This window comes from Myotis nattereri (assembly GCF_964212035.1).
Source record: "Myotis nattereri genome assembly, chromosome: 3".
NCBI classification, from domain to species: domain Eukaryota; kingdom Metazoa; phylum Chordata; class Mammalia; order Chiroptera; family Vespertilionidae; genus Myotis; species Myotis nattereri.
In genome coordinates, this window is record NC_138077.1 from 84,005,969 (window position 1) to 84,033,056 (window position 27,088).

Consider the following 27,088-nt stretch of genomic DNA (forward strand, 5'->3'; position numbering starts at 1 on the left):
TGTTTTCATTACAATGACAGTTACAAGAAAATTGAAATACCTTATAAACATGAACTTTCTAACTATTCATAAAAAGTAATTTGTTAGCAATGTTTATTTGAAGTAATCTATGAAGATAATTCTGACTCCCTCCCTGCCCTCCCATCTAGGATCAATAAATCAGATGCTACATAATGTCCTTGCTGAGTGTGATTAATTCATTGATTTTTCAATGTTCTAACATTCCTTAAAAAACAAATTTGGTGTATTACATTTACTGAAGCTACAAAATTTGATTTAACTAATGAGTATCTTTTTTCCACAAAGCGGTTATAAGAAAAAAATCTGAAAATTTAATGTAAATTGCAATAATTACCAACTACATGCTATTATAAAAATGTCTTCTGCTTCTGACTTAGTGTGTTACTTAGTAATATCTTGAATCTTGACATATTTCATGTGGGAGGAAAATTAATTCTGACTATTTTAGTTTAAATTAATACTAGGCTATTTTGAAATGGTATTTCTAAGCACATATGCTACTGAAAATTTACTGCTACTCTTTTAAAATCTTTTGTTATCCTAGTTTTATTAGTATGTGCATATCTGTCATTGAAAAGTATATATAACATGATTTTTCTACATTATAGGCTGTTTTGAGTTTTAAATATTACCTTTTCATATTGTATAATAATAATGTCTTACCTTCAATTTTTAAATTTGTCAACAGAATAATTTTTAGCTGTGAGAAAGTAACAATATGCTGAAATATTTGGTAATGTTTATTTTATGTACTTATGAAATCATTTTAATCTGACTCTTGAAAATGAGCTCCCATGTGAATTCTAATTTTTAATATGACTGCTCAGATAATTCAATGCATATGTCCAATTTTTGGAATTTGGTCCATTGAAAAAAATTGTAACTAGTCTACAGCCTTAACTAAAAAAAAGAACATTAGGGTACATAACTTTCTCATGCCTTTTGTCTTCTTATTTCCTTAAAGTGCTAGTATTTCAAAAGAGGTAAATAGACCTGAAACACAAATGTTATTTGATTAACTAATACATAAATATAATGACCAGGTTTTAAGAAAGCATGGGTAAGTATAAATTTATATCCCTCCTTGTATTTAAATAGTTTCTTAATGAAAACATAGGTCTGTTTAAAAAGTTCAGAGTAGATAATTTATGCTCCCAAGAAAAGTGCTTTGATTTCTTTGATTTATGATGACTTTCTTCAGGCTAATATCTCAGACCCCACCTACTGACATCTTGTAAGAAATATATTGACACTTTGGAATAGCAATACAAAAATGCCATGGTATAGCCATGGTGAATCTCTTAAGTCTTGATGATAAAATGTTCTCTTAGTCATTTTTTTTTTAAAATATATTTTATTGATTTTTTACAGAGAGGAAGGGAGAGAAATAGAGAGTCAGAAACATCGATGAGAGAGAAACATCGATCAGCTGCCTCCTGCACATCTCCCGCTGGGGATGTGCCCGCAACCCAGGTACATGCCCTTAACCGGAATCGAACCCGGGACCTTTCAGTCCGCAGGGCGACGCTCTATCCACTGAGCCAAACCGGTTTCGGCATCTTAGTCATTTTTAATACAGTTTAAATGCCCTACTTAGAATGAGAAAATATTCCTAAATATTAACTCTGGGTCATATAATTCTGGTTAGTAACCACAAGAAGTTTCAAAGACCTTCATACTATTTTAACTTTAACATAATAATAAAGGCACACATATTTCATTTATATTTTATTTACACACATTCATGTGGTTTGAATTTTTTAAATTTTCAAGAAACTTTATTTTTTATCAATTGAATTTATTGGAATGACATTGGTTAGAACAATCATATAGGTTTCAATTGTGCAACTCAATAAAATATCATCTACACACAGCATTGTGCACCCATCGCCCCAAGCAAAATCTCTTTCAGTCTCCATCTTACTTCCTTTGCCCACCTCCACCTATACCCCACCCCCTTTCCCTTTGGCCATCATCATACTGTTGTGTGTGTCTATCTCTCTCTCTCTCTCTCTCTCTCTCTCTCTATATATATATATATATATATATATATATATATAGCCCAGTACACGAAATTTGGGCACCCGGGGTGGGGGCTAAACTGGCAGTGGACATCCCCTTCCCATTCCGGGACCACTGGCTCCTAACTGCTCACCTGCCTGCCAGCCTGATCACCCCCAACTGCCCCCCACTGCCGGCTTGCTTGCCCCTAACCGCCTCTGCCTTGGCCCCACCACCATAGCTTTGTCCAGAAGGATATCTGGAAGGTCTCCTGGTCTAATTAGCATATTACCCTTTTATTAGTATAGATGTGTGTGTGTGTGCGTGTGTATAGTTTTTGCTAACCCCTTCACCTTCTTTCATACAGTCCTCTCACACCCCTCCTCTCTGACAGCTGTCAGTCTCTTCCATGTTTATGCTCAAATCGATCATATTTATTTGTTTATCAAAGTATTAATCCCTATAACAACTTTTACTGATATTAAATACTGATTTCTTTTTTTAATCTTCACCTGAGGATATATGTTTATTCACTTTTAGAGAAAGTGGAAGGGAGAGCGAGAAACATAAATGTGACAGAAATATCAATGTGAGTGAAACATTATCGGCTGCCTCTTGTACATGCCTTGACAGGGGATTGAACCCACAACCTAGGTATGTGCCCTGACCAGGAATCAAGTCCACAACCTTTTGGTACAAGGGAGGATGCTCCAACCAACTGAGCACTGAGGCAGGACAGTAAAGATTTCTTAAAATATATATATATATATATATATATATATATATATATATATATATATTCACTTTAAACTCAAAAATTTGAAGCTTGTTGCACAATGTATTCATAGCATGAGTAACTTAAATAGATTCCTAAATAAGTATTGCAAAGCACACAAAATACATATGGAAAGAACTATACATAAAAGTGTATCTTTACTAACATATTAGAAAGTATAAACTATGATCATTAAAGAGCATAGTTCTTAAAGCAAAGGTATTTTAATTAAAAAAAAATTCATCCCTCTTTGCTCAATTTTACTCATTAACTAATACAGTAAATTTTGAACCTAAATTATACCTGTTCCACCAATATCTTAAAAGGCATTTGTAACTATTCTGGGGTCTGGTATTAAAAGTTTGATAGTAAATTAACTTGATCAACCCAATAAATATTCAAAAGCTCATTATAACTTTCTTTACTTGACATAAAGTACACCTGGCATCACACAATAAAATGAAATCTAAACAGACTGGATCCAGATGTTCAATCATCAAGATGCAAGATGGTTGATCTACAGGAAAGGTATGTGATTTATGTGGTTTGACTTAGAGAGTTTGAGAATGCCTAGAATTAGACCAAGGGAGCCAGGAAAATTATCAATATGAACACTGACTTATTTTTCCCCAGCCAATACTTTGAGCATTCTATCCATCAAATGAACCAATAGAAATGTCATTATTGGCTCTGCACGCATGCCCTACTAATGAAAATTGACAAAAGAAACAGATAGTATGTAGAAGGGCCAGAAAGGTTTAAAATCTAAATTGGACAAATTAACAGAGAAAGTTAATAATCTGGAAACACCAGTCAATGGCCCAAAGGAATAAACTGCTTGCATTGACTAAGCCATTACATGAAACTCAAAAGGATGATACACTCTAAAAATTTTGCAGCAGTGGAAAAGAAAAGCAGGCCAAGTTTTGTGACTTTTAACTCGAAATCTTTGTGAACTCTACATGCTCTATAAACATATTTACCTCAGGGGATAGAAAAACCAACCAGGTAGCCTACATGAAAAATGAATGCAAGAGGCAATTAGTTAATTCTCAGGAAAGAAAGTGACTGAGCACCTACACACTGGGGTTTTGAGTGCTTGTTTGCCCCTCATTTTCAGGAAAAGTCTATGTGATTGTAAGTTGACAATAGTACAAGAAACTAAAGTGATTTCCAACTTATTTTCCATAGATATTAGTCCAAACAATTTCCTCTTCTCTATGATTTTCATAGTTTAAGACTCCAGGAGTGTAGGGCGTGGTTATAGGGTTAAGCCTTGGACTGACATGCTGGCAAAGCCACAAAAAAGTCCCAGCTTAGAGGGCACAGTCCTCTTAGCATAATTAGGATTGACCTTATGACGCTCCCTAGATCCTTCCTAGGTAGCTAATGGGCTGTGGGAGGTGCAGCAAGTGCTGCCAAAACAAGTGAAACTCATAAGAACTTTGTAACTATGGTGACCACTACCTTGTTTACCTCTGGCTATAAAATAAAGGCTCAGCTTGCCTCTGGATCTCTCTGTGGTCTCAGCCAGGCACAGGAAGATCTAGACCCAGCTTATTCTCTTTGTCATTTCTTCATCTGTCACTGACCTCACTCAGGCTTTTGGACCCTCGGCTGAGCTGGCTGGGCACACAGGAGAATAAATTAATGCAATAACAAATACACAAATTAAAAATGGATCTTCCCTTGTAGGTAAACTGTTATCTTTTAAAACATTTTCCTATAAATATTATCATTATAATTTATTCTTGATTCTTGACTTAGAAAATGCCCAAAGAGTCCTCAAATTTCACAGGAATCATGTGCAGATATTCGAATTAAGACTTACTGAGAAGTTAGCATTCAAAAAATGGATTTCATCAGAATGCGTTCTTTTTGGACCATACTTTAAATTCACACACACAAATCATCCACTTATCATATGGTCCTTCTTAAGAGAATTCTTTGCTCTACCTAGTTATTTTCCTATTTGAAAACATTGTTCAACACTTAGAACAGTCCAGAACTAAGAAAAAAATCTGTGTAATATGTTATAGGAGATGGCTTCTTGGAACGGGAATAAAAAACTGCATTATGCATGCTAGGATTCATTGACAATTTGGAACTGCTGATACCTTAAGAGTACTATGGACGTATCAGAAGGGACAATCAGAAGCTAGTAAGGTATGTTTTAGGTAAATCTTTGTTTTTTCCTAATCTTTTTCCTTTTTTTAAATATATTTTATTGATTTCAGAGAGGAAGGGAAATGTAGAGAGAGAGATAGAAACATTAATGATGAAAGAAAATCATTGATTGTCTGCCTCCTGCAAGCCCCCTACTGGGGATCTAGCCCACAACCTGGTCATGTGCCCTTGACCAGAATTGAACCTAGAACTCTTCAGTCCACAGGCTGACAACTCGATTCACTGAGCCTAACTGGCTAGGGCAGGTAAATATTTAATTTTACATTTGTTTTACATTTGTCCCTCATCCTTTAAAGCAAGCATGTCAAACTTGCAGCCCTTAGGCCACATGCGGCCCACAGCGAATATTTTTGCAGCCCAGCCAAGAAAACAGTATGTAAGAAACATTTTATTTTTTTTAAATATATTTTATTGATTTTTTACAGAGAGGAAGGGAGAGGGATAGAGAGTTAGAAACATTGATGAGAGAGAAACATCAATCAGCTGCCTCCTATACACCTCCTACTGGGGATGTGCCTGCAACCAAAGTACATGCCCTTGACCGAATCAAACCTGGGACCCTTAAGTCCGCAGGCCGACGCTTTATCCACTGAGCCAAACCGGTTAGGACGTAAGAAACATTTTAATAAATTTTTGTAACTTAATTTTTATAATATCCTGTTACACATAATTATTAATAATGAACTACAACGTAAGCTAATGACTGATTACTATAATCTGTTCCATTCATTTTGCTTATGCACCTTACACGCAGGCACACCATTTCTCTCCACTAATACTAGCCGCAAATATTTTAGTAGCCAATTGCCATGTCATTAGTCTTGGACTGACTTGTTTGGTGTGCACAACAGGAAATATTTCGCTTTTGGAGAACAATAGAAAATAGGTTTATTTACATTATGCTTATTAATTTATGCAGTTACTTAGTGTCTGGTAAGTTAATGTTCAAGAAAAAAATACTTTTATTAGAATGTTCTATTATTTTATGTTAACGATTACCCATTTATTTCAGCCCTTTGTATTCAGCATGTCTCTATTGAAACACACCTGTGTTTCTATAATTGAAGCTTTTGTTTTTTTGTGGCCCACATAAACTTAAACCTTGTTTATTTGGCTCGTGTTAACGTTTGAGTTTGACATGCTTGCTTTAAAGGGTCATATTAATACATTTTTAACAGAAGACCAACAAGAACAACTAGCTAGAGTAACATTATCTAATAAGATATGAGGATTTTAACTGGCATGTGGCCGACCTTAAAGAAATGCTCTGGATACCATAACAAAATGAATCACTATAAAAATCTATACCGTGAAAATATTCTATAACAAATATTGCAGGTGATTTTAATGCATAGTCCTTGATCTGACCAATCAATGCTTTAGTTAAAAGAATTGGTTTTCCTGAGTACTCGATATTGCTTACGTCACTACCTCCCGATGATGGCTTTAGTTTGTTTGGCAGGGTTTTTTTTCTGTAATGGAAGAGCCATGCTATTTGGGGATATTCCATTTCTTGTATGTTGCCAAAAAATAAAACCCCAAAGAGTAATGATCTTTTATTAAATAGTTTATTCTATATTTAAATGTAATAAATACTCATAGGATAAAAACATAAATATAGAGGAAAGTAGAAAAAAGAGAAATAAAAATGTCTATATTCCCCAAATCAGAGAAAAATACTGTCAAACAAGTTTTTGTATTCCCAGTGTTTGTCAATGTATTGATGTATATATTATTCATGTATGTATAATTCTACTTACTATTTTATTATTTTAAAATGGGCGTAGCATATCCATTTATTTTTATCTAGATAGTTACTAAAATATCTACTAGACAATGGTGGTCGTCTTCTGAAAGAGAATAGATGTATGTGCTTCAGAGAAATGCCCGTTCTGTAAGCACAGAAAACACAACTTCCCTCAGAATGTATGAAAATTCAGATTCAGGTAAGGAGGTTGGTGTAACCTGCTGGTGATTTCTGCATAGACAAAGCTAATAAATTTTCAAATTAAATATGTAACCAAGAGTTGGGGATAGGGAAATCATTAAATGAAAACAACAATCAAAAATGTGTCATAAAATCTCTTTTGAAATATTTTTATATACTAGGAAGAAGTAGAGAGGTTACAGTGATTAATTGAAAATTTCTACTTAGTAATTCTTTATTAAATTTATTTTTTATGACATATTCTTGAAAGTAAAGATATATCTAGTCTATTCTTCAATCAATAATTGATCTCAGTTATTTTTTAATATATTTTTTATTGATTTCAGAGAGGAAGGAAGAGGGAGAGAGAGAGAGAGAGAGAGAGAGATAAAAACATCAGTGATGAGAGAGAATCATTGGTTGACTGCCTCCTGCATGCCCCACACTGGGGATCAAGCCTGCAACCCAGGCATGTGTCCTGACCAGGAATCAAATTGTTCCCTCCATGTTCATAGGTTGTCATTCAACCACTGAGCCACGCCAGCTTGGCTGATTTTACTTATGATTCTACCACTATTCCAATAATATTCATTCTCTTAGCTGCCCTATAAAGCAAAACAATACTTGAAATTGTGTGTGCATGGCTAGAAACAGCTGACCAATGTAAACATAGAGGGAAGAAGTTTGAATGCACTCAACTACTATTGTGCTTTATCCTCTACATCAAGTAGGATTTTTTACTTAAAAATAGTAAGAGAAAGATTGACGAGAATTTTACATCCTGAAAGTGTTAAGATAACACACGTGAGAGCACCCAGATCTTTAGTCCCCAAATCATGACTACTTTGACTATGAAGTAAGTTAAAATTTAGATGATATGGCTGAATCACCTTGAGTATATTTTTTAAAATTGTATGTTAGCCTGGCCAGTGTGCCTCAGTGGATTGAGCATGATCCCATGCACCAAGGGCATGCTGATTTGATTCTAGGTCAGGTCACATCCCTGGATTTGGGGCTCAACCCCCAGTTGGGGGCATGTAGTAGGCAGCTGGTCGCTATTTCCCATCAGTGTTTCTAGGTTTCTATCTCTCCCTCTCCCCCCCCTCTAAAATAAATAAACATATTAAAATTATAATCTCCATAATCATTATGCTATTAACTTTACTAAAGCTGCTTGTGAAAGTTGTGTATTAATTAATTGTAAATGATTATTATGTGCCTTATAACAAAAAAATTAATGTATTTTCTGGATTTTTAAAAAGATATCATGGACCCAGAATCACAGAGAAGTTTTTCTAAATTTCCTGTTAACTTGCAACAGCACAAGATTGTCATAAGAATCAAAATGTTAGTATAGGAAGGATATACAGTTAACTTATAACTTAGTTGATCTAGTTGCAAATTGAGTTGTTATTTAAAGAAAATAAGTTTTACTTAGTATGTTTTAGGTTTTAAAAATACTCAGAGAAATTTCAACAATTAAGAAAATTATATCCAGAGGATACTTTTATAAAGCACTTACACACAAAAGCTACATTAACATTATCTTTTTTTCCCTTATTTATAGTCACTATTTATTTATTTATTTATTTTTAAATATGGTGACCTAGCAACTGTCAATGGTGTGCAAAGATTTTTATTGTTTCTGTTCCTTTCACCTCTCAAGCATGTAGCCACTATTTAATTTGATTTTTGTAAAATATGATAAATCAGTTATGCATATGAACAAAGACAAATTTCCAAAGGAAAGATAAATAATTGATTTGTTATTTTCCTATGAAAGAATGATGAGGAAACACCATATGGTTTGTTGATGCAACCTGAGTTAGAAAGCTTCAAATTCTTTTGGATGAAAACAAATTTCCTGAAACAAATGTGTGTAACACTAGTTGTTCAGTTTATGATACAAATAAATTAAAAGTACTCCAATCTTTGAAAATCTGTACTTTAGTAAAAAGTTGATACAACTGAACATAAATAACATTTTATATTTTTTTGCCTTCTAAGTATTTTAACATAAACTGCTGAGAAATAAACATAAAACTTTTATCAGTTTTTTACTCTATTACAAGATGCTAACATCATTGTCAAATTTTATTTTTTACAACAAAAGATACTTTGCATAGATAGAGCTGTCCTGTGTATGTATGTATAATATAGAATTCTCTTTTGAGAGAGAGAAGACAGAAACAAATTAAGAATATTGCCTAATATTCTAAATTACTTATCTGGAATCTCATTAGAAAATCATTAAAAATTAGGTTCAATAACCATTTAAATCTACCTCTTAACAGTTACACAGAGAAAATAGTGGTTCTGATCTTCATAATTAATGCAATGAATGCTAATTTTGTTCAGTACATTAACTAAATTGTATGTGACATTTGTTATCAATAAAACAAACATTTATAAAATTATCCCCAGCTGATTTGTGGACCTGACTAATATGTGAACGTTTAGACCTCATCCCAGAGCCAAAGTCTAAGTACAAAGTGTCCTGCCAACCAGAGAACATACAATTAAAGTTTGCATTACAAATAGGTAGGATCAATAGGCCAAGAACTTTGTGAAATTTATTACCCTTGAGGGTAGTAAATAATTTTCAGGTTGAATCTCTAAGTTTTGAGGCACAAGCCTAAAGAAGAGCCCAGGTATGTGTGAGACTAGAATTCAGAGCTATTAATTAAGATTCAGAGTACAAGATTGTTATACATACAAACTTAATACTTTGGAATAAAAGCTGAGAAATATAAGCTTATTATATAACATGTGTGCATGCTTCAGAATAGTTTGTCATCATCAACAGCTCATCACAGAAATAGGGTTCTATGAAGAGAGAGATAGTGAACATCTCTTTTCCCAAAACATAATAGGGTAAGTCTCAGTATTTTTGGAGAAATATAAACTATTAAATAATTTTGGAAAAAAATAAAGATTATTCACAAGAAAGAAAAACACAACTATAAAATTTAGAAAAATGTCAACAGAAATATTTCATTTTCAAGAAAGTAAAATCAAATGAAATGTACATATCAATTTCTAAAAATCATATATGGTGGGATTTTTTATAGAACTGTTTGAGATTTACATAAACATTGAGAAGATAAAGAGAGTTTGTAATACCTCTATACTGTTTCCCCTAATATTGTCATCTTACATTAGTAGGTGTACATTTGTTATTAATGAACCAACATTGTTACATTATTAACAAACAACAATAGGTTATTCATTCAGATTTCCTTAATTTTTAGCTTTTTTTTAAGTTTGCACATATTATATTCATACTTTGTGTACGTAAGTTATATGGGTTTTGACAGATGCATAATGTTGTGTGTCTATCATTATAATATCACAAATAATAGTTTCACCACCCTAAATATCTTGTTACCCATGATATTTTAATGTCTCTATATGTGCCTTTTCTAGAATGTCACATAATTGGAATCATACAGTACTACAGGGGTTGGCAAAATGCTGTGTTTTTTTTTTCAAATACAAGAATAATACAAGAATAAACTGTGTGTTTCATGAATTCACTACTCTAAGTCTACTTTTGGCAATGCCTGCACATAGTCATTTCAGACTGGCTTCTTTCGCCAAGTAATATACATTTAAATTTCCTACATATCTATTTTTGGTGTGATAGTTTATTTTTATTATTTAATAATAGTATTCCATTGTTTGGCTATCACAGTTGGTTTACCTATTTACTTACTGAAGAACATTTTGATCATTTTTAGTCGTGAATGATTATGAACAACCCAACTATAAATACTGATGCATAGATTTTTGTATATCTATAAGTTTTTTAATCAAATGAATAAAAACCTAGACATATGGATGCTGAATATTCTAGTAACACTATGATTAGCTTTGCAAGAAATGGTTGCAAAGTTTCCTCCAAAGTTGCTGCAACATTTTACATTTGCACCAACAATAAATGAGAATGCCTGCCATTGTACATCCTCATCAGCATTTAGTATTGCCAATTCTGTTATATCTTAAATATTTTTTTCTCTTTTACTTTCTATTTGGGAAGGTTCTGTTGAGTTGTATTCAGTCTCACTAATTCTTTGCTCAGCAGCGTCCAGTATACTGATGAATCAATTGAAGCCACTTTTTGTTTCTGTTACAATGCTGTTGTTTTTATTTTCAGCATTCCTTTTTGAGTCTTTAATTTTTCAGCTCTCTGCTTTTCACTACCCACTTATTCTTGCATGTTGTCTACTTTCTCATTTAGAGCACTTACCATATTAATCATAGGTATTTAAATACCCTGTCTAATAATTTAAAAACCGTGTCATACCGAGTTTATTTCTGATGTTGGCTTTTTCTCTTTATAATGTACTTTTTCTTGCCTGTTAGCATGCTTGGTAATTTGTGTTGAAAGCTGGACATGATGTATAAGGTAATTAGAATGGAAGCAAACAGGCCTTTAGCATAAGGCTTTATGTTAATTTGTCTAGGCGATGTGCTCTGTTTAATATTTGTGGTAGCTGTAGGTGCCAGAGACCTCAAAGCTCTAATGTCCTTGTTTTTAATCTTCCCTGTTGTCTTTAGACTTTGCTAAGAATTCCCTAAATAAGTCTGAGCTGTGCAGCTTTCTCAGATGTAATCCACTGTGATTTTATGGAAGTCGTATTGGTGATGTGATAAGGTTGATAAAGTCTGGAGGAGGGGAATATTGTATAATTCTATGATTACATTTCAGACTCTGGGTGGGCTGTGCCCTTAGACTGCGTTCTTAACAAGTGTCTCTCAGTCTCCCCCTCCTTGCTTATGTGATACAGGCACGGTGGAGCCGAATAATTTCCTCTCCTCCAAATCTGATAATGCTCTGGTCAAGACTTCTTGCTGCATACACGTTTGTTATGGAGAACTTTCTGTGGGTATTTCAAAATAGCATTTTTTGTGTGTGTTTTTTTGTTTTGTTTTGTTTTGTTTTTCCCCTTAAAAGATAAACTGGGATTTATTTTTCTTGTGTCTTTAACATGAGAACTTGGTGGGATTGCTGGGGGTAAAACTCATACCACTATGGAGGACCTATTAAGACTATGACCTAGGAGTACCTCATTTTTATTAAACTATGCACACATACATATAGTAGACATTCATAAAAATACACTTTGTAAGTATTCAATATATGTTCATAAGAATACATATATGTGTACTCTCTATATTTTATTATGTTCCTAGTTGTTGCAGATTTGATGATAATGTGATTGATGAAAAGATACCAGTGGCCACAGACAAAGGAAACAAGTTTCTTTAATTTAGGAAGCAAATACAAGATTAACTAGCATTAATATGGCTATAGAAAGCGGGACTCAGCAGCATGTTCTGTCTAGGGTTAAATTTCTATGGCGTTAAGGACTTACAAGATACCCAGTTATGAGTTATATGCTTCTGGATTTAGGATCTTAACAAGTGTAGGCAGAAGTTCACCTTTGCCATTTTTTCAGAGGCTATTATAAATGTGCTAGAGGCCTGGTACACAAAAATTTGTGCACTGGGGGGGGGGGGGGGTGTCTCTCAGCCCAGCCTGCATCCCTCAGGGGAATGATGGCTTAGGCCTGGCCCCACCCCCTGCCACCATAGCTGCCACAGCCACCACCATTGGCCTCCCTCTTTTTTTGTTTACTTTTTAAAATCTAATTTTTATTTATTTTAATTTTGTTTTATTGCTTAAAGTATTACAAAGAGTATTACATATGTCTCCTTTTTTTTTCCCCTTGACATTCCCCTGGTCTCCCCTACCCCCCAGTGTCTTGTGTCCATTGGTTATGCTTATATGCATGCATACAAGTCCTTTGGTTGATCTCTTACCCACCCCCCCCCACCCCCTGGCCCCCAACCCTCCTCAGCCTTCCTGCTGTAGTTTGGAACAGCTCTGCCTCTGAATCGGAAGTCACTGGGTGGGCTGATCAAGAGACAGCACTGATTGGAGCTGCCAACCCTTCCCCCCATCCCCGATCACCCCTCCACCTCCACTGGTCGTCACCACCCCCTGATCACCATCCCCTCCCTCTGCCCACTGACAAGCCTTGGCTGGCCTGGTGCTGCCTGCTCACTGACCCCACGCCCCACTGACTGGTCCTTCCCCCATTTGGTCAATTTGCATATTATGCTTTTCTTATATAGGATGGTTCCTTCTGAATGTCCATATTTGATTAGAAATTTGTTAATTATTTAATTTGAGATGAAGTATCTCAATATTCTACATCCCAGTTATACCTTCTACCTCTAGATAATGATTTAGGATTCCTGATATCTATAACTCAGTATGTAGGTAATATACACACTTTTTTCTCTGGTTATACATCAGAATCATCTGGAGCTCCATGTCAGAGCAGTTGAGGAAAAGCTTAGGAATGGATATCTTAAAATTCCTGTGTGATGATTCTGATGGGAGCTAACACCATGCATGTATTTCTAGTTAATCAAGACAAATTTATTGCACTTTCTTAATATGATTCCTTCTGAGACATCTATAAGCATCACAAAGTCAATGAGAAAAGGAAACGCCTGGAAGGGAAAAAAAAACAACTGAACAAGAAATCATTGCAAGCTTTAATGCAGATAGGCAAGTAGAAACTTCCTCAGGAGTCCAAAAGAAATTAAGAAATCGGAATAAGGCAGCAATGGAGAGATGTTATAGGCTAAGTAAACCTTGTGTGACCTTAGATAGCCTAGAAATGATGATTCCTGCTAACTAACCCAGGGGTTCATATAGCATGCATATCTACTGATTGAGGATTGGTTAAAAGTCTATTGGAACATGGGCTTCATTTTTTCATTAAAACCTTTTATTTTAAAAAACAGTAAAACCTAAATGTACTTAAAATTTATGGGAATTCATAGCTAAAGGAAATTATAAAAAACTTTAAAAATGTTTACTTTAGATCAAATTACAGTTAATAATTGTAAAATATAGGGACAGCTTTCTGCTCATACCCTACACTTCTACCATATTGAAAATTTATATGGGAATATATAATACTTGCAAAATTAAATTAATATTCTAAAGAGATTAAATCTTGCCATTATTCATTATTTTGGAAGTAAGGTTCTGTTTATTCTACTGAAACTTCAGTGATTGAATTTTTTTTTTTTTTGCCTTTGAAATTGTCTTTATTTCTGAACATTCTTTTACAACCATCCACCCCAGTATTGACTCCCACACATGCAGCTGGAGGCCATATACCTCTCCCCGTCCCCAGGCAAATCAGATTCATGTTTCTGATTGTAGGACACTTTGCCTTTGAGGTCCCATGAACTCCCCAACTTTTGCCCCTGCAACCCTGTACCCGGGCTGGGTCCCTCCCTTTCCCCATTCACACTGAGCATGAACATGAAACGTGGATGCCCCCTGCATACTGCACCCCGGTCCGAGGTTTGACCTTCCAAAGGCCCAGAAAGAAGCCTTTGCTGGGTGCACCCAGTGAGCAGGGTCATTACAGGGGCCCATCACGGGCTCCCTGTCATGAAAATGCCACCTCATAAAACGTCCTATGTCCACATTGCTTGGTGGCAAGCTGGATGGCTCTGGGCTGTCCTAACTCCTTCAGTGTCCTCCTGAGCTCATCACTGATCAGGGCAAGTCTCTCCTGGTTGACAGTCCCTTGTGTCCTGTAACCCTCCAGGGGGACGGGGTACCCCTCTAACTGTAAACTGCGCAGCCCGGCTGTGTGTCGCAGCAGCTTCTCCACGGTGGCCACGGGGAAGTTGTTCATACAGATGGTGAACTCCCTGAGCTGGAGGCAATTGCTCAGGACAGGCAGGATGGCCTCAACTTGGGAGTCCGCCATCCCACAGTTATCAAGAGCCAGTTCCTGGAGGGTGGGTGCCACTGCCTCCAGCAGAGCTCGGAGGGGCTCCCTGAAATCCACAAGGCTGAGGCCATATAGATCCAGGATCTTCAGCTGCCGGAGCTTCGGGCACTGGGACAGGTGTGTCAGGTCTGAGTGCGTCAGCCGCCGGCAAAATATTATGCTGAGTAGGTCCAAGGGAGTCTGCAGGCACCTGAGCACCTGGTCCAGACGGCCTGGGAGGAAGGAAAGAGAATCCATGTAGAGTGCCCGGAGGTGCCGCAGCCTGAGCACCTGAGAGAGGAATTGGGAAAAGGATCGCTGCTCCTCCTGCTCCTGCCTTTCCCCCTCCTGCTCCTCTTCCTCCCTCTACAAATCTTCTTCCTCCCTCAACTCCTGCTCCTCTTCCTGTTGTACTTCTTCCTGCCCCCCCTCCTCCTGCTCTTCATCTCTTTCCTCATCATAGTCCTCAGTCAACTCTCCCAGGAGAAAGATTTTCTGCAAATTACTCATCTGACCCAGGTAGAGAGCAAATGTCCCCAGGGTGGACAGGTCCCAGGTGCAGTGCACTTCCGCCTCCTGGATGCAGTCCAGCCTCACCCCATCCAGGACCCTCCTGACCCTCTGGAAGGACCCCTCAGAAATCCAAAGTGCCTTGTAGCACAGGTGTACCAACCCTTCCCTCTGCTGGGCCTATTGGATGATGTGCATGAAAAACTTATCCCGGTCCCTTTCACTGAAGTTAAGGTCTAGGGACACCTCCAAGGGAGCCAGGGGATGCTCCATGTTGGGGCTGCAGCTGTGAACAGCCACTGGTCCTGTTGGTGAGCAATTCTTGGTACTGGCTCCACACCACATATTCCAGAAGTTGGCACCCGTATTCCTTAAATCCAGCACCCGCAGTTTGCACCTCCTGGGCCGAACCTCCTGGGCAAGCAGAACGTCAAGCCCGTCAAACACGGCTTTTAAGCCCGAGGCCCTGGTTGGGGCATGATCAGGGGGATGCTGCATCAGGACCCCGAGAGGGAGGACAGTGAAGGGCCAGGCTTGGGCCAACGCCTTCAGGAGATGGGGGCAGCATCCACCACGGTAGGCCATTATGAACAGGTATGGGAAGAGCTCGGCCGGCAGGTACTCCAGAGCTGCAATGGCCGAGGCCTGGTCCCTCAGCAGGCGCTTTGCTGCCAGCTTCAGGAGTGTGGGTGGCTTCCGAATGCTCATCTTCAAGGTGCTTGGAAAGGAATCCTGCAGAAATGTCTCCTGTGACTGGGTTGGCTGGGGCTCAGATCTGAGACCTGATGGAAAACCCCGGCATTGACTGCACAGCTGGAGCACTCTGAATCTCTCTTCTTGTCCCTGAGGTTTTTATACACCTTCTCAAATGCTAACATCCAATTAGAACCCCTGGTCTAAACCCCACAATCCTAATGGGATTTATGTGTTTCTCCTTATTAATTGATTCACCCAGATATCCATTTAGGAAAGAGAACGTTAGGGAGGGGCAAGGTTGAAGACTGGCTCATTGTTTCCTTCCAAAGGCACTGACTGAGGTGGACCCATGGCCCATAGTTATCCTACTTGATGTGAGAGAGTGAAGGGTGTAATGGGTTCCTGATGCTAGAAAGGAAAATAAACACAACCTGAGAGCATGGTTGCTGGGATCTTTGGCCACATTATAGTAATCCAAATTATCCACAGTTAAAACAGGGGAGAAGACAATGGTGGCATCCCCAAGAAAAAAATAAATGCGTCCATGCATCTAGTTGTCACTTAGGTTTTATGTCAGGTGACACAGCAGATCATGAGCTCCTTCAGGGAGCAAGCGGTGGTTGTTTGAGGATGTGGGGGGCTCTTCAGACCACAAGGCTTTTCTGAGGGAGGTCAGGACAGAATCACCATGAGAAGCAGGGTTCAGGGCTAGGCAGTGTGGGGCTGAGCCATCCTAATGGAATCCTGTGAATGACCAAGGGCCATGTAACAGATGGGTGTTTTTTCTTGGAGAGAAGAGAGATGGAAAGACTTCTCTGGGTGAATTTAGGATTTAAAAGAAGACAAGCTGGAGGGAAGACAGTGCCATCCTAGAGGGCAAAGGGAGAGATTCCGTCTTCTGTCCCTCCGGGTAGGAAAAGGGTGGGTTTCCTCTGGGAAAGATGGGATTAGCTCAGCAACTGGGTGGATAAGATTAAATCTAAGAATGTGATTAGAGGGAAAGAGGCCAGGTCTGGGAGTTAGACATTTTCAAGCCCGAGAGGCAACTGAAGGCAGATGTATGGCCTCTTTTGGGATCTTGGAGCCCAGGAGAAAAATAAACATGGGCCAATCACAAGTAACCCTGTCACATCATGGCAGCTGTGACGTTTATCTGCAGGTCGGGGTTCTTCTACAGAGAACCCTTCCCAGGTAGCAAGTCCCTTCCCTCACTACATAGTGTCTCCATGGCCCCATTTCTGCCCTCATGGCACCCCTTCACTTCACCACACCCCCAGTGATCTCCCTTATGACCATCAGCCCTCAGGTCCCCTCTTCAGTAAGCCTGTCCCCCAATGTCACTCTGTTCTGTATTTGTCTGACAGCCTGTTGTCTGCTGGACCAGAGGTTCATTGAAGCCAGGGAGCAATCATGGCTCCTTAGATCTCTGTGGAAGGAATGGGTAGCCATTTTCAGTGTGAGGAAGGCCAACTGGGGCCAGCCCACTGCTCCATGTGGAGCTGTTGGCTTTCACAGCCTTCCTCTAGGCCCCCAATCTTCTCCTGTCAGTCACTCACCCCACAGACACCCCTGAGCACCCACTGTGTGTGCCAGGTTCTGACTCTGGGAAACTCTGAGTCACGTAGAGAAGACAATGCCACTGAACAGACTCTGGAGTGATGAGTAGAGGCCCCTGGTGAGTGCTGATGTCTGGAGCCAGTGGTGTCCTGGAAAGGGACACCACAAGCCCAGGCGTCCTCCCCGAGGAATCATTTGAATATTTCTGCAGTACAAATTCACTGCAACCACACACATGTGGGCCCATGAACCAAATGCACTGTAGACCACACGTGTCCAGTGACTCCTGAGTTGGGCTTCTGCTGGCATTTCCTGGAAGGGAGAGGCAATTTTGAACCAGGGCCGAGCAGGCATGCCCAAGGCACCCTACTTTGTTTCAAATCCCAGCTCAGGAATCATTCCCTGTGTGACCTTGGGTCAGTCACCCCCAGGCCTGTTCCTCTTCTATGAGTAGGTGTGACGGTTAGTACTCACCTCGGGCACCTGTCCTGATGGTGGTGCTGACAGTGGAGTTTTTCCCAGGGACATCCTGCCCTGGCTCTTAGACATTTTTTTTTCATACCTTTTTATTTTATTTTTTTTTAACTTTTTTTTTTTGTTGGTGCTAATCCTCACTCGAGGATATATTTTCCATTGATATTTAGAGAGATTGGAAAGGAGGGAAAGAGACAGAGAGAAACTTCTATTGAAAGAGACACATTAATTGCAGGAAGCCGGTCCATCCTTGCTGCTTGGCACAATCACTACAGGGAAGAAACATCTGCACAGCATATGTTTCAAGGGACCTGGCATATATGGCATATTGTTCTTAATATGTTTGCTCCCTTTCTTGGCGCTATGTGTTTTAACCAAGGTCATCTCCCTGACAAAGGTTGTTTCCCCAGGTAGGGATTTTTCTCTGAAGTTAGGGAGGGAATAAAACCCCTTAAGTAAGTGCCAGGCGTGTAGTTAATCACTTTAACTACGGACAATCATGCTTAAGCTACATAATCTTTACTCCCTGGAATGGAGATAAGAAATGCCCTAACCTTTGGAATAGAAATTGATAGGATTAAAATCAACTGGTATAAATACAGATGTAACAAGACAATAAAACACAGAACTTCGACCCTGAGATTAAGAGTCTCATGCTCTACCTGTTCAGGTGCCATATGTTGGGGTCCAGCCCCAGCAGGTCCAGGTTCTCCCAAAGGTGTGGACAGAGTCGGCGATGAAGGAATGACACAGAGGCAGCGTTCAGTTGACCATCATAGCCAGGCTCCGTAGCCAGGCTCTCCAGCCAAGTTCTCTAGCCTAGTTCTCTAGCCAGGTTCTGTCTTGTGATTGAAATTTTAAAGTATATATTTTAGCTACAAGTTTATAATACAAAGATACATGTATAGAATATCCTTGCTAGGGACTGAATGTTTGTGTCCCCTCCAAATCTATATGTTGAAACCTTAATCCCCAGTGTGATGATATTTTAAGGTGAGACCTTTGTGTGTTAAGTAGGGTTAGATTAGGTATATGAGGGTAGAGTCTTTATGATGGGATTCATGTTCTTATAAAAAGGGGAAGAGCCCTGGCTTGGTAATTCAGTTGGTTGGAGCATCATCTCAGACACCAGAGGTTGTGGGTTTAATTCTTGGTCAGGGCATACATCTAGGTTAGCAGGTTCAATCTCTGGTTGGTGCATGTACATGAGGTAACCAATTGATGTTTCACATAGATGTCTCTCTCTCTCTCTCAAAATCAATAAAACATTATCCTCAAGGGAGGATTTAAAAAAAGAAAGAAAAAAGTTTTAAAACATTATAAAAAGGAGAAACACTAGATATCTTTCTGTGTGTGCACTCCCAAGGAATGGCCATGTGAGAACACAACCAGGAAAAGGGCCTCACCAAGACTCCAATTATGGTGGCATCTGATCTCAACTTCTAGCCTCCAGAACTGTGAAGAGTAAGTGTTGTTATTTGAGCTACCCAATCTACAGTATTTGTTTTAGCACTGTAGTTAACTAAGACATCCTTTCAATCAAAGACGTGTCCCATTTGGTGAAGATGTTGTTGGCATATACTCTTTTTCATCAGTCCCTACATAGATGACCACAATTTCAAGAAGCCACTTTGACCAATGTCACACCTTTTCTGGGGCAAGCCACATCCTTTGACTGATTGATGTGGGGTTATAAAATTCTGAACATTACCTTGTGCCAACTATGAAGAGTCATTCTAGCCCTAGAGCTCCTTGGAGAGTTTTGGGTTTTATCAAAGCTTGACTTTTCCATCTATCCAATCCTACTTTTTTTCCTTCTTTTCCATAGCTGTTCATCCCTGGGCCACCCTTACACACAAAACTCCAACTTAGAGTCTGTATCTTGGAATCCAATCTCCATAAGCTTTAATAAGTGTAAAGTATGTTCTTCATGTGTATAAGAACCTTTTGCTACTGATTTATTTTTCCTCTATTTAGATTGTGTTTTTTATGATATAACTTGTTACTCACAAGTTAACATTTTATGGATCATCAGAACCCAATCAAAAAAATACTTTCATTCATAAAATTTATGTCTTTCAAAGTGTTAAAATTTTAGAACAATAATAATTTAGCCATACCTTCTATGTCTTAGGTGATGAAGTAGAAATGCATGCTATGAAGTTTAAGATTGCTAAATATAGACTGAGGAGGATGTCAATAATATAATGCCCCCTATTCTCTTCTAGATTTTCACAAGCCAAAAAAGAGGGAACCCATGAAGATCAAAACTACTTCAGGAAGAACGTTTTGTCCTCAAAATTATATATCAAACTTTTGGGAGATTTTGGGCATGGAACAAGAGGAGAATTATCAAAGCTACATAGTTGCTGTCATTAAAACTTTTCTTATGTTTATACACATTCAATAAGTGGGTTTTTATCCTTTTTAAGAACCCAGCCTCAAAATGTTCTTGACACAGTTTTTCTTTCCAGGTCACCAGAATGGTCTTAATGTTCACCCTGTATCACTAAATTTTATATATACTTTTTCCTAACTCTAAGCCCATGACCTCTCTTTTCTTAGAGCATTTATTTTAGAAAATGTGTAATAGTACATTCTTTCTCTAACTCTTTTCAAAAGCCCTCTGTCTGTTTTTAGAAACCAGAAGTGTCTTTTTCTTATAAGTACCGCACACTAACCGATTGCGCCACTGGAGCTGCAGAAGTGTCTTTTTCAAGGATCTTAGATTCATCTCTTTAAAATATAACCATTAGGAAAGATAGAACCCCTATCTTCCAATTTCTGAGAGAATGTAGAAAATCAATTTACTGGGCAACAATTAGAAAACACAGGTGGCCTAATTACAGAGAAAAACATTTCCAAGCTCAGAAATAACTCAATGTTCTCAACATATCCTATCACCTCAGAAACAGAAATAGGCAAGGAGAACTCTCAGTCAGGAAAGCTGTTCTGAAACCTGAGTTGAGTTGGGGGAGTAAAAAAGGTATAGGGGTAATATCATACATCAGCCTAGTTTTGAGAAAGCCTTATAAGGTTTGTGGGTATTTCTGAAGCCAAAGTTAACTATAAGAATACCTAATACACTTAAACATTTATGAAAGCAGTCCAAGGAAAAATGGTCAAGAGGGTCTCCAGCCAGGAGATAACTTCCAGCCAGAGACAGTATTCAGCACCCCCAGCTCTTGTCTTGCTTGTAGGAATTAATTCAAACAAGAGACTCCAAATGGCTGCAAGAGCATGTGAGAACTTAATGTTTAGGAAAACTATACACTGAGATAAGACCTGAGCAGGCAATTCACCTGGCCGAAACCAGACCAAGTGCCCCGCTTGGGTAGGGTTTGGGATATTTACATCTCTAGACTGGATTGCACCTCAGTAAGTCTCCCCCATCCCTTATTTCTAAAAAAAAAAAAAAAAGAAAGTATCCTTCAGTTATAAGGTTCCTTCATCTAAGTGTTATGCTACCAGTTAACCACATCCTATAGGGCTATGAAATCTTTCCTCCTCACATATGGGTCTGCCACCTCCATAGTCTATTTTCACACCCATTTCCCCCAAGCCCCAGCTGCTTCTCCCATCTCTTCCAGCTCATATCTTCCTATCTGCCTACAATAACATTTTGGCATGCATACAATGGGTCCAAAAATCCTAGGTATCCACTTTCAACTACTGATTTCTAGATATTTTGAGACTCTAGAGTTGACTGACAGATCGTATTATTGTCTAATGGGTTATTGCTGAAGAAAGAAAATTCTATAGCTTTTTAGAAGTTGATCTTTTCTTTGCCAAACTTGCTGAATTCTAATATTATAATTAGTGAGCTGTTGATATCTTAGATTTTCACATAGATGGTCACATCCCCGGTAAGTAATTATAAGCTTTACAACCACCCACTACTTCAAAGGTCTGTTAATCTCACTTCTTTTTAAATGGACTTGACTTTCTGGAGCTATTTTAAAGAAGCAGAGGTTCTGTGCTACAGTAGTAATGAGGGAAGCAAAAATCCATTATGGGTAATCCACTAGAGATAAGAGCATCAATATAAACTTTCCCCTAAAGAATCTTTTCTCTGGCTGTTTTCTATATATGTCCAGAGTCTTCTGTTTACCAATGGAATTCTCATGGCATTTTCATAGTCTTTTAGATCCATATACTTTTTCGTCACTTACACTATATTTCCAGAGTTAGATAGAGAATTATATCAACAACCTATAAAAATTTATCATTTAACCCCATATTAAAATACACTATAAAATGATTGCATTAAAGTAATTAGTAAAGGCATCTGGTTTTAACTCTAACTTGTAAGTTGTCATTTATGTCCTTATTACAAGAAAAAAATGGGCAAACTGAACGACTTTTTTTTTATAACAATGAGAGAAGTAACTTCTCAGGGCAAACCATGACCACAAAATTTGGAGAAGGACTTACGTTCAGAGATTCACAGCCACCAAGTAAGCTTACATGGAAAAAGCCCCTGGAGTTCTAAATTGGTAGGCATATTTAAACAGTGATTTTTATGGATTGCTGGAGGCCAATGGGGATTAGCATAAGAGCAAAAAATCCCTGGTGGCTTCAGTCTTGGAAAAGTCCCCACGCTTTTATGGAGTTTCCTCCAGGAACCCTACACTGGGCTCTCACTATGAAAATTGGATCAATATCCTGTCAAGGCTCTGGTCAAGGGAGGGGAAAGGTAACCACAGTGATAAGTGCACAATGCCTTCTCCATAAAAGACAAGAGCAAAGGTCTTTGCTTGAATCACATTCTAAAACTTTATGCTAGCTGGAGGAAAGAAATTCCTCCCTATTCCAGGGCTACCAGACTTCTTACATCATCGAAGTCAGTGGTTCTCAACCTTCCTAATGCCGTGACCCTTTCATACAGTTCCTCATGTTGTGGTGACCCCCAACCATAAAATTATTTTCGTTGCTACTTCATAACTGTAATTTTGCCACTGTAAACAATATGTAATTATATACAGTGTGGCCGTGACTTACGAATGTCCCGACTAACGAGTTTTTCGAGATATGAGCCATCTCTCAGCCAATTTTTTGCTTTGAGTTGCGAGCTAAAATTTGGGTTACGAGCCAGCTTCAGATACCCCACCGCTAGTTTGTGCAGCGAATGTCACAGTGAATGCCACAACATCAGCCCAGCATCACGTGTCTCACTAGTTCACTTTAAGATTTGACATACGAGTAATTTGAGTTACGAGCTCCATCACGGAACGAATTAAACTTGTGAGTCAAAGCCCCACTGTATGTGTTTTCCGATGGTCTTAGGCGACCCCTATGAAAGGGTCATTCGACCCCCAAAGGGGTCACAACCCACAGGTTAAGAACCGCTGATCTAAGTAAAGGTGAGGGGAGAGTCAATAGTAATCAAGGCTTCCAGGAAATAGTTTGGATATACCGGATCCAATAAGACAATATGGGACAAGAGGAAAAAATAAAATGTGTATTTCTTAAGATTGGATAGCAACATTTGTGAAAGTCAAGCCCTAAGATACAAGCCTACTGACATGCAGAAACTTTAATAGGACACTTAGAGAACACAACCTTACCATGCATTACTACCATGCTATGTGATATTTAAGTTATTATAATAACAGATTTCAGCTGAAAGAGTTTCAAGAAACAAATTTTCTGAGAAGAAGCACATATTAGTCTAAAGGAAATTATGGCAACATTTGAAACTTGAAAGGGCCCTAGAGATTACATAATAGTCATAGGTCATTATTAATTTCCTGATTTTAATGACTGTATTATGGATATTTAGGAGACTATACATATTTTCAAGAAATTCATACTACAGTATTTTTGGGAGATGAGACACTATGTCAGAAACAGTCTCAAATGATTCAGTTTCAGTAGAAAAATTATCAGAAATCAACAAATTGCTGTATACATCATATTTAAAATTCTAATAGTAGAGTTAATATTATTTCAAGGTTCTAATTGTTAAGGAGAACAAGACTAAGTCACCAAGCATCCACTGAACACTTGGAATATGAACTTTATCAGGAAGTTCAGGACTCTGCTCCCACTTCTGAGCCGTGAGTTCCACATTCCCCAGTCTCACCTCATTTGCTCTGAGTCTTCAGCAGGCTCACCCGGCAGGAAACGTCCACTGGCCTGTTCCAGCTTTGTACAGTCACATCGGCACCTGGGTTTGGGGGTAAAATCCAACCGGCTCTTCAGAGCAGCCCTGTTTTCAGAACATGCTGGCTGGCTGTTACCCAAAGCCTACTGATCTGAAAGAGGGCAACTATTGTTTACCTGCTTGTTTGCCTCATTTATTATCTAATAAAAAAATCTGAAACAAATGAACAGCCTTAAAAATTCACTCAGCAGATAAAACCAATTTAGTCATATAGACAAAGCTTAATTTAGCTTATTTTACAAGGCTAACTTTACCTGGGTATTTCTAGCTTATGCTTCTGGAAATTACAAGCAAAACTTTAACTATTTTCCAAGGTTGATATGAAGTAACTACTGACCAATTTCCCATCATTTAAGAAAATTATTATATTATAAACAATCACTATGAAGAATAAATAATCACAGTCTCCTCATTATATCAGCTGATGTATAATATCATACACCTGAATCTTATTTCATGTTTTGGTAGGAGTGCTCCTGGTTCCATCACCACATCCAGGGTGTCCCCAAAAATGTATACACGCTTTAACAGCTGATAGCTCAATTTTGAAAATGAAATATATTTTAATAAACGCTGCCTTTATAATTATCCATACATTTTAGGGAACACCCTATATTGGACCCCCTTTGTCCTTTACTAACTCTCACTTCCTTTCCTTTGGTAACCACCATACTGCCTTCTGTGTCTATGAGTTTTTGTTTGTGTTTCTTGTTTGTTCATTTGTTGCTTTCAGTTTTATATCCCAGATATGAGTGAAATCATGTGGTCCTTGCCTTTTTCCATCTGACTTATTTTGCTTCTTGACATAGCTGCCTGTTCTCAGCACAGGGAACCTGGGAGCCATTTGCACTGATGCTAGCTCACAAGGCTGAGAAAATAAACACTCCACCTAGGATTTTAAAAAAATTAATTTCCTCTTTCAACTCATGCTTCTCTGTCCTCATTCTCCACCTTTATCATGAGAACTTTACTCTAGATGCAGAGAATTGAGGCAAAGTCCTGGGTAGTGGTCTGTGTTGACAGTCATCCACCCTTGCCCACCTCATGACATCCCTTGTGCATTCCTACCACCAAGATTGAAGCCAGAGTAGAAGTGAGGAGTGCCCAGTCCTTCCTCTGTTCTGTGGAGCCTGCTAAGGACTTTCTTCCAAGCAGCAAAACAGACTCCAGCAAGAACCATTATGTTAGCAGCAAAACAAACAGGACCTGTCTCCATGGCCTCCATCAGGGGGCTTCAGCTGTGTCCCAGTGTCTTGCCTGGGTTGCAGCCTGCCTGTGTTAGATCCCCTGGGCTTCTGGAGAAAAGTGTGCTTTTACGAAGGATGGCAAGGAATTTAAAAACAAACAGGGATTAATTATTATTATTTAAGATTTATTAGTAACCTCTGATTCTGTGGACTTGCCACTTTCTTTAAATGCTCGGTTTCTTTAAAGGTATCTTCTGAATGTGTGTATGCACTGAGCAAGTTTCTTTATTTATGTTGGGTCCTAAGTAATTGTCAGCCTGCACAAAGATGTTTGCTCCCATCTTGGTTTTCATTACCTGAGAATCAGCCAGAGTGGGCTTGGGGAGAGAGTGATTTATAGCCACAGACAACAAATTTATTTGGTTTCTGATGAGGAGGGGTAGTTTCTAATTTCATTTAAATTCTCTTCAACAGATGGAAAAATTGCACTGTTCAAAATAATGAATCTCTACTTGTACAACTGGTGCTCTGTAAAGCTGTGGGAGTCTTTGTTTTCATAGATAATTTATAGATAAAAATGTGATCAAAGTCTTTATTAAATTTTTACATTTTTAATTTTTATATAATGATGTGTATTACTTCCATGTGTACAAAAAAATTTGATATTACTATAGATTGCCAAATGATCACAATAATAAATCTTGTCAATATCTGTCACCCCTACATAGTTATAATTTTTCCTTGTGACAAAGCTTTTTAGATCTACTATTTTAGAAAGTTTCAAATATACATCTCAGTATGGTTAACTATAATCCCCATGCTATATATTGCATCCCCATGACATTTATTTTATAGCTGGGCATTTGTACTTTTATTATTTATTTATTTATTTAAAACAGAAGACTATTTATTTGGTGTTTTGATCACAAGTCTTATTGGGAAAGGGAGAATAGTCTCTCTTATAGTTTTATATACTAGTAGTCTATCCTGCCCCTCTCTCCCAACACAAATCTGTTTTCTATATCAATGTAATCGATTTCTGGTTTTTGTTTTGTTTTGTTTTTTGATTCTACATATAATTTAGATCATTTGGTATTTTATTCTGTCTTATTTCACTTAGCATAATGCCCTCAAGATCAATCCACATTGTCTCAAATGGCAAGATTTCCTTTTTATGGCTGCATAACATTCCATTGTGTATATACTACATTTTCCTTATCCATTAACCCACCAGTGGACACCTAAGTTGCTTACATATCTTGGCTATCTCTATATATAAAAGCCTAAGTGACCGGTTGACCATTCAACTGTTCGACCGGTTGCTACAATGCACACTGACCACCAGGGGGCAGACTCTTAACACAGGAGCTGCCCCCTGGTGGTCAGTGTGTTCCCACAGCAGGGCTCACGGCTGAGTGCCGCAGTTTGGAGACTGCAGCAGAGCAGCAGCGAGCCTACCGAGCAGCAGTGGTGGCAGGCGCAGAGGGGCTGGGATGAGCGGGAGCGGCAGGCAGTGTGGACTGCTGGTTTTGGCTCAATCCCCACAGGAGGCCATGCTGAGGGACCCCACGGATGCACAAATCCATTCACTGGGCCTCTAATTATAAATAATGAGGAAATTATGAGGATACAGATATTTTTCTGATATAGTGTTTCTGGTTCCTTTGGACAAATACCCATGATGGATCATATGGTGATTCTATTTTTAAATTTTTGAGGAAGTTCCATAGTGTTTTTCATATTGACTGTACCAATTTATATCCCATAAGGTTCCTT